Here is a 9156-nt window from a genome sequence, read left to right on the forward strand (position 1 = left end):
ATGGTGGTGTGGGTTAACACTGTGGACTCTCCCAGTATGGTGGTGTGGTGTGGGTTAACACTGTGGACTCTCCCAGTATGGTGGTGTGGTGTGGGTTAACACTGTGGACTCTCCCAGTATGGTGGTGTGGGTTAACACTGTGGACTCTCCTAGTATGGTGGTGTGGGTTAACACTGTGGACTCTCCCAGTATGGTGGTGTGGGTTAACACTGTGGACTCCCAGTATGGTTGTGTGGTGTGGGTTAACACTGTGGACTCTCCCAGTATGGTGGTGTGGTGTGGGTTAACACTGTGGACTCTCCCAGTACGGTGGTGTGGTGTGGGTTAACACTGTGGACTCTCCCAGTATGGTGGTGTGGGTTAACACTGTGGACTCTCCCAGTATGGTGGTGTGGTGTGGGTTAACACTGTGGACTCTCCCAGTATGGTGGTGTAGGTTCACACTGTGGACTCTCCCAGTGTGGTGGTGTGGTGTGGGTTAACACTGTGGACTCTCCCAGTGTGGTGGTGTGGGTTAACACGGTGGACTCTCCCAGTGTGGTGGTGTGGTGTGGGTTAACACTGTGGACTCTCCCAGTATGGTGGTGTGGGTTAACACTGTGGACTCTCCCAGTATGGTGGTGTGGGTAAACACTGTGGACTCTCCCAGTATGGTGGTGTGGTGTGGGTTAGCACTGTGGACTCTCCCAGTATGGTGGTGTAGGTTCACACTGTGGACTCTCCTAGTATGGTGGTGTGGGTTAACACTGTGTACTCTCCCAGTGTGGTGGTGTGGGTTAACACTGTGTACTCTCCCAGTATGGTGGTGTAGGTTCACACTGTGGACTCTCCCAGTGTGGTGGTGTGGGATAACACTGTGGACTCTCCCAGTATGGTGGTGTGGTGTGGGTTAACACTGTGGACTCTCCCAGTATGGTAGTGTGGGTTAACACTGTGTACTCTCCCAGTGTGGTGGTGTGGGTTAACACTGTGTACTCTCCCAGTGTGGTGGTGTGGGTTAACACTGTGTACTCTCCCAGTGTGGTGGTGTGGGTTAACACTGTGGACTCTCCCAGTGTGGTGGTGTGGGTTAACACTGTGGACTATCCCAGTGTGGTGGTGTGGGTTAACACTGTGGACTCTCCCAGTATGGTGGTGTGGTGTGGGTTAACACTGTGGACTCTCCCAGTATGGTAGTGTGGTGTGGGTTAACACTGTGGACTCTCCCAGTACGGTGGTGTGGTGTGGGTTAACACTGTGGACTCTCCCAGTATGGTGGTGTGGTGTGGGTTTACACTGTGGACTCTCCCAGTATGGTGGTGTGGTGTAGGTTTACACTGTGGACTCTCCCAGTATGGTGGTGTGGTTTGGGTTAACACTGTGGACTCTCCCAGTATGGTGGTGTGGTGTGGGTTTACACTGTGGACTCTCCCAGTATGGTGGTGTGGTGTGGTGTGGGTTAACACTGTGGACTCTCCCAGTATGGTGGTGTGGTGTAGGTTTACACTGTGGACTCTCCCAGTATGGTGGTGTGGTGTAGGTTTACACTGTGGACTCTCCCAGTATGGTGGTGTGGTTTGGGTTAACACTGTGGACTCTCCCAGTATGGTGGTGTGGTGTGGGTTTACACTGTGGACTCTCCCAGTATGGTGGTGTGGTGTGGGATAACACTGTGGACTCTCCCAGTGTGGTGGTGTGGGTTAACACTGTGGACTCTCCCAGTGTGGTGATGTGGTGTGGGTTAACACTGTGGACTCTCCCAGTATGGTGTTGTGGGTTAACTCTGTGGACTCTCCCAGTATGGTGGTGTGGGTTAACACTGTGGACTCTCCCAGTATGGTGGTGTGGGTTAACACTGTGGACTCTCCCAGTATGGTGGTGTGGGTTAACACTGTGGACTCTCCCTGTATGGTGGTGTAGTGTGGGTTAACACTGTGGACTCTCCCGGTATGGTGGTATGGGTTAACACTGAGGACTCTCCCAGTACGGTGGTGTGGTGTGGGTTAACACTGTGGACTCTCCCAGTGTGGTTGTGTGGGTTTGCACTGTGGACTTTCCCTGTATGGTGGTGTGGGTTAACACTGTGGACTCTCCCAGTATGGTGGTATAGGTTAACATTGTGGACTCTCCCAGTATGGTGTTGTGGTGTGGGTTAACACTGTGGACTCTTCCAGTATGGTGGTGTGGGTTAACACTGTGGACTCTCCCAGTATGGTGGTGTGGTGTGGGTTAACACTGTGGACTCTCCCAGTATGGTGGTGTGGTGTGGGTTAACACTGTGGACTCTCCCAGTATGGTGGTGTGGGTTAACACTGTGGACTCTCCTAGTATGGTGGTGTGGGTTAACACTGTGGACTCTCCCAGTATGGTGGTGTGGGTTAACACTGTGGACTCCCAGTATGGTTGTGTGGTGTGGGTTAACACTGTGGACTCTCCCAGTATGGTGGTGTGGTGTGGGTTAACACTGTGGACTCTCCCAGTACGGTGGTGTGGTGTGGGTTAACACTGTGGACTCTCCCAGTATGGTGGTGTGGTGTGGGTTAACACTGTGGACTCTCCCAGTATGGTGGTGTGGGTTAACACTGTGGACTCTCCTAGTATGGTGGTGTGGGTTAACACTGTGGACTCTCCCAGTATGGTGGTGTGGGTTAACACTGTGGACTCCCAGTATGGTTGTGTGGTGTGGGTTAACACTGTGGACTCTCCCAGTATGGTGGTGTAGTGTGGGTTAACACTGTGGACTCTCCCGGTATGGTGGTATGGGTTAACACTGAGGACTCTCCCAGTACGGTGGTGTGGTGTGGGTTAACACTGTGGACTCTCCCAGTGTGGTTGTGTGGGTTTGCACTGTGGACTTTCCCTGTATGGTGGTGTGGTGTGGGTTAACACTGTGGACTCTCCCAGTATGGTGGTATAGGTTAACATTGTGGACTCTCCCGGTATGGTGTTGTGGTGTGGGTTAACACTGTGGACTCTTCCAGTATGGTGGTGTGGGTTAACACTGTGGACTCTCCCAGTATGGTGGTGTGGTGTGGGTTAACACTGTGGACTCTCCCAGTATGGTGGTGTGGGTTAACACTGTGGACTCTCCCAGTATGGTGGTGTGGGTTAACACTGTGGACTCTCCTAGTATGGTGGTGTGGGTTAAGACTGTGGACTCTCCCAGTATGGTGGTGTGGGTTAACACTGTGGACTCCCAGTATGGTTGTGTGGTGTGGGTTAACACTGTGGACTCTCCCAGTATGGTGGTGTGGTGTGGGTTAACACTGTGGACTCTCCCAGTACGGTGGTGTGGTGTGGGTTAACACTGTGGACTCTCCCAGTATGGTGGTGTGGGTTAACACTGTGGACTTTCCCAGTATGGTGGTGTGGTGTGGGTTAACACTGTGGACTCTCCCAGTATGGTGGTGTGGTGTGGGTTAACACTGTGGACTCTCCCAGTGTGGTGGTGTGGGTTAACACGGTGGACTCTCCCAGTGTGGTGGTGTGGTGTGGGTTAACACTGTGGACTCCCCCAGTATGGTGGTGTGGGTTAACACTGTGGACTCTCCCAGTATGGTGGTGTGGGTAAACACTGTGGACTCTCCCAGTATGGTGGTGTGGTGTGGGTTAGCACTGTGGACTCTCCCAGTATGGTGGTGTAGGTTCACACTGTGGACTCTCCTAGTATGGTGGTGTGGGTTAACACTGTGTACTCTCCCAGTGTGGTGGTGTGGGTTAACACTGTGTACTCTCCCAGTATGGTGGTGTAGGTTCACACTGTGGACTCTCCCAGTGTGGTGGTGTGGGATAACACTGTGGACTCTCCCAGTATGGTGGTGTGGGTTAACACTGTGGACTCTCCTAGTACGGTAGTGTGGGTTAACACTGTGTACTCTCCCAGTGTGGTGGTGTGGGTTAACACTGTGTACTCTCCCAGTGTGGTGGTGTGGGTTAACACTGTGGACTCTCCCAGTGTGGTGGTGTGGGTTAACACTGTTGACTATCCCAGTGTGGTGGTGTGGGTTAACACTGTGGACTCTCCCAGTATGGTGGTGTGGTGTGGGTTAACACTGTGGACTCTCCCAGTATGGTAGTGTGGTGTGGGTTAACACTGTGGACTCTCCCAGTACGGTGGTGTGGTGTGGGTTAACACTGTGGACTCTCCCAGTATGGTGGTGTGGTGTGGGTTAACACTGTGGACTCTCCCAGTATGGTGGTGTGGTGTGGGTTTGCACTGTGGACTCTACCAGTATGGTGGTGTGGTGTGGTGTGGGTTAACACTGTGGACTCTCCCTGTATGGTGGTGTGGTGTGGGTTTACACTGTGGACTCTCCCAGTATGGTGGTGTGGTGTGGTGTGGGTTAACACTGTGGACTCTCCCAGTATGGTGGTGTGGTGTAGGTTTACACTGTGGACTCTCCCAGTATGGTGGTGTGGTGTAGGTTTACACTGTGGACTCTCCCAGTATGGTGGTGTGGTTTGGGTTAACACTGTGGACTCTCCCAGTATGGTGGTGTGGTGTGGGTTTACACTGTGGACTCTCCCAGTATGGTGGTGTGGTGTGGTGTGGGTTAACACTGTGGACTCTCCCAGTATGGTGGTGTGGTGTAGGTTTACACTGTGGACTCTCCCAGTATGGTGGTGTGGTGTAGGTTTACACTGTGGACTCTCCCAGTATGGTGGTGTGGTTTGGGTTAACACTGTGGACTCTCCCAGTATGGTGGTGTGGTGTGGGTTTACACTGTGGACTCTCCCAGTATGGTGGTGTGGTGTGGGATAACACTGTGGACTCTCCCAGTGTGGTGGTGTGGGTTAACACTGTGGACTCTCCCAGTATGGTGGTGTGGTGTGGGTTAACACTGTGGACTCTCCCTGTATGGTGTTGTGGGTTAACACTGTGGACTCTCCCAGTATGGTGGTGTGGGTTAACACTGTGGACTCTCCCAGTATGGTGGTGTGGGTTAACACTGTGGACTCTCCCAGTATGGTGGTGTGGGTTAACACTGTGGACTCTCCCTGTATGGTGGTGTAGTGTGGGTTAACACTGTGGACTCTCCGGGTATGGTGGTATGGGTTAACACTGAGGACTCTCCCAGTACGGTGGTGTGGTGTGGGTTAACACTGTGGACTCTCCCAGTGTGGTTGTGTGGGTTTGCACTGTGGACTTTCCCTGTATGGTGGTGTGGTGTGGGTTAACACTGTGGACTCTCCCAGTATGGTGGTATAGGTTAACATTGTGGACTCTCCCGGTATGGTGGTGCGGTGTGGGTTAACACTGTGGACTCTCCCAGTGTGGTGGTGTGGTGTGGGTTAACACTGTGGACTCTCCCAGTATGGTGGTGTGGTGTGGGTTAACACTGTGGACTCTCCCAGTATGGTGGTGTGGGTTAACACTGTGGACTCTCCTAGTATGGTGGTGTGGGTTAACACTGTGGACTCTCCCAGTATGGTGGTGTGGGTTAACACTGTGGACTCTCCCAGTATGGTTGTGTGGTGTGGGTTAACACTGTGGACTCTCCCAGTATGGTGGTGTGGTGTGGGTTAACACTGTGGACTCTCCCAGTATGGTGGTGTGGTGTGGGTTAACACTGTGGACTCTCCCAGTATGGTGGTGTGGTGTGGGTTAACACTGTGGACTCTCCCAGTACGGTGGTGTGGTGTGGGTTAACACTGTGGACTCTCCCAGTATGGTGGTGTGGGTTAACACTGTGGACTCTCCCAGTATGGTGGTGTGGTGTGGGTTAACACTGTGGACTCTCCCAGTATGGTGGTGTAGGTTCACACTGTGGACTCTCCCAGTGTGGTGGTGTGGTGTGGGTTAACACTGTGGACTCTCCCAGTGTGGTGGTGTGGGTTAACACGGTGGACTCCCCAGTGTGGTGGTGTGGGTTAACATTGTGGACTCTCCCAGTATGGTGGTGTGGTGTGGGTTAACACTGTGGACTCACCCAGTGTGGTGGTGTGGTGTGGGTTAACACTGTGGACTTTCTCAGTATGGTGTTGTGGTTTGGGTTAACACTGTGGACTCTCCCAGTATGGTGGTGTAGGTTCACACTGTGGACTCTCCCAGTGTGGTGGTGTGGTTGGGTTAACACTGTGGACTCTCCCAGTGTGGTGGTGTGGGTTAACACGGTGGACTCTCCCAGTGTGGTGGTGTGGTGTGGGTTAACATTGTGGACTCTCCCAGTATGGTGGTGTGGTGTGGGTTAACACTGTGGACTCTCCCAGTATGGTGGTGTGGGTTAACACTGTGGACTCTCCCAGTATGTTGGTGTGGTGTGGGTTAACACTGTGGACTCTCCCAGTATGGTGGTGTGGTGTGGGTTAACACTGTGGACTCTCCCAGTATGGTGGTGTGGTGTGGGTTAACACTGTGGACTCTCCCAGTGTGGTGGTGTGGTGTGGGTTAACACTGTGGACTCTCCCAGTGTGCTGGTGTGGTGTGGGTTAACACTGTGGACTCTCCCAGTATGGTGGTGTGGTGTGGGTTAACACTGTGGACTCTCCCAGTGTGCTGGTGTGGTGTGGGTTAACACTGTGGACTCTCCCAGTGTGGTGGTGTGTTTTGGGTTAATCAATATTTAAAAGGAACCGTACGTCGGTGTGTGGGACGTGATTTGGGACGTGATTTGGGACGTGATTTGACAGAAGAAAAGATGATGAGTGTGGCGACTTGTAAAGTCTTAAATGAATGGGATGTAGAAGTTTATTATCAGAGGGGTTTTATCTGTGGCGCCTCCCGAGCCTCTGCTCTGTTCTGTCCCCCTAGACTCTGTTTACGGTGCAGGGACAGAAGCACAGATGGCTGGACACCAAAGGACAAGGAGTTTGTTTTCTTCATGCCGTTAAAAAGGACAGCTTTCTTTCTTGGCTAATATTTAGCTCCTTCAGATGCTCTTTGGGGGGTCCTCACTCTCTCTCTCTCCCTCCTAGGTAGCATAGCACTTATGGGGAAGTCTTCAAATCAGAGACGGGTTTTTTACAGCCAATACGGAAGTGGTTAGATGATGCGGATGCGAAGCTACAAGATTGTTTAGGGCCCAGTCCTCCTGACAGAGCTGGTGTAACTGAGTCAGGTTTGTAGGCCTCCTGGCTCTCACACACTTTTTCAGTTCTGCCCCAAAAGAATTCTATAGTTATGAGGTCAGGGCTTTGTGATGGCCACTCCAATACCTTGACTTTGTTGTCCTTAAGCCATTTTGCCACAACTTTGGAAGTATGCTTGGGGTCATTGTCCATTTGGAAGACCCATTTGCGACCAAGCTTTAACTTCCCTGACTGATGTCTTGAGATGTTGCTTCAATATATCCACATCATTTTCCATCATTTTGAACCTGGGGATTATCGAGTGATAGCTCCCTCCTCAGGGCTTAGTTTGACAGGGTGCCCTCTGTTAATGCAAGTGTTTCCTATTTCCTGTCACCTGATCTCTGCCAGTGGCTGGAGGGTTTAAATGCTCAGTTCTAGAGCTTTATGGGAGATTCAATACAAAATGGCTGCCTGTCTCTGCAGGGGTTAGTTAGGGCTGATGTGAGTCCTAGGGGCTAGTCAGACTGATCTTCAGTCTTTGTATTTATTTGACTAATAAAAAATAAAATAATTTGTTTATTATTTACTTTGAGCCTGGTCAAGCATCTTGTTGGATGAATTCTACGTGTTGCTAAAAGCTGCACCTGCTCCAAGAGCCTTAAAATAAGAACCCTGCACTGTATGTTGTGCTTCCTGCCTCTCCTTGCTCAACAACTACCATCCACACACACACACACACACGCACACACGCACACACACACACACACACACACACACACTACATATTGAACTCTTTCATCGTTCTGAAAGATGAAGTGAAGAACTGTGGGGATTTTAGAGGACGGGGATCATAATAAATAAATACAGTTTGGGGGAAATGGAGTTCTATAAATAACATCATGATCTTTAAAGTTAGAAAAATACATTAAGGGGGACTGATAATATTATAATTAGGGAACCCGCATCTCATTTATTTATATTTGACTGTTATTATTTGCTCCCTGGAAACGTTTATTCAGACAAGGAAGTCTTTTTAACTTTCTAATTTCATGCTTCAGAAGTCGTACAGAAGGACATTGGGGTTCCTGTAATATTATGTGTAAAGGGCTCAGAAGATCATTTCATTATCGAAATCTCTTTTACTTTGGACATAATTATAAAACCGAAAAATTGTAAAATTCAAGTAATTGTTTAGATTTTGTTTTTCTTCAGCACCAGATGAATCTTGAGAAAGTAAAAAAATAATTCACAATAACTACACGCCAGAGAACACACTCATGTTAGTTTATTTTTTATTTTTAAACTGAAAAGTACCCTATTTGGGAATGTTTTTGATCAAGGTTTCATTTCAGCATCATGTACTATTGTTAACATAAGAATAGTTGTTAAGAGAACAATAGTCCATGATGAGGTATCTTAAGATACAAGATGTCAGCAGCTCCTGTGTGTGTTGGTGTCAGAGAGGAAGGAGATGCAATAATTCAATGTGTTTCAAAAGGCATAAGGCCCGTGTCCTAGTGTAGTCATAACGACCCCCCCCGTGTCCTAGTGCAGTCATAACGACCCCCCCCGTGTCCTAGTGCAGTCATAACGACCCCCCCCCGTGTCCTAGTGTAGACATAACGACCCCCCCGTGTCCTAGTGCAGTCATAACGCCCCCCGTTCCCCCCCCGTGTCCTTGTGTAGTCATAACGACAGCCCCCCCCGTGTCCTAGTGTAGTCATAACGACCCCCCGTTCCCCCCGTGTCCTTGTGTAGTCATAACGACCCCCCCGTTCCCCCCGTGTCCTAGTGCAGTCATAACGACCCCCGTGTCCTAGTGCAGTCATAACGACCCCCCCGTGTCCTAGTGCAGTCATAACGACAGCCCCCCCCGCCCCCGTGTCCTAGTGCAGTCATAACGACCCCCCCGTGTCCTAGTGCAGTCATAACGACCCCCCGTGTCCTAGTGCAGTCATAACGACCCCCGTGTCCTAGTGCAGTCATAACGACAGCCCCCCGCCCCCGTGTCCTAGTGCAGTCATAACGACCCCTCCGAGTCCTAGTGCAGTCATAACGACCCCCCTTGTCCTAGTGCAGTCATAACGACCCACCCGTGTCCTAGTGCAGTCATAACGACCCCCCCGTGTCCTAGTGCAGTCATAACGACCCCCCGTGTCCTAGTGC

This window comes from Oncorhynchus masou, unplaced genomic scaffold (genome assembly GCF_036934945.1).
Source record: "Oncorhynchus masou masou isolate Uvic2021 unplaced genomic scaffold, UVic_Omas_1.1 unplaced_scaffold_640, whole genome shotgun sequence".
Classification (NCBI taxonomy): Eukaryota; Metazoa; Chordata; class Actinopteri; order Salmoniformes; family Salmonidae; genus Oncorhynchus; species Oncorhynchus masou.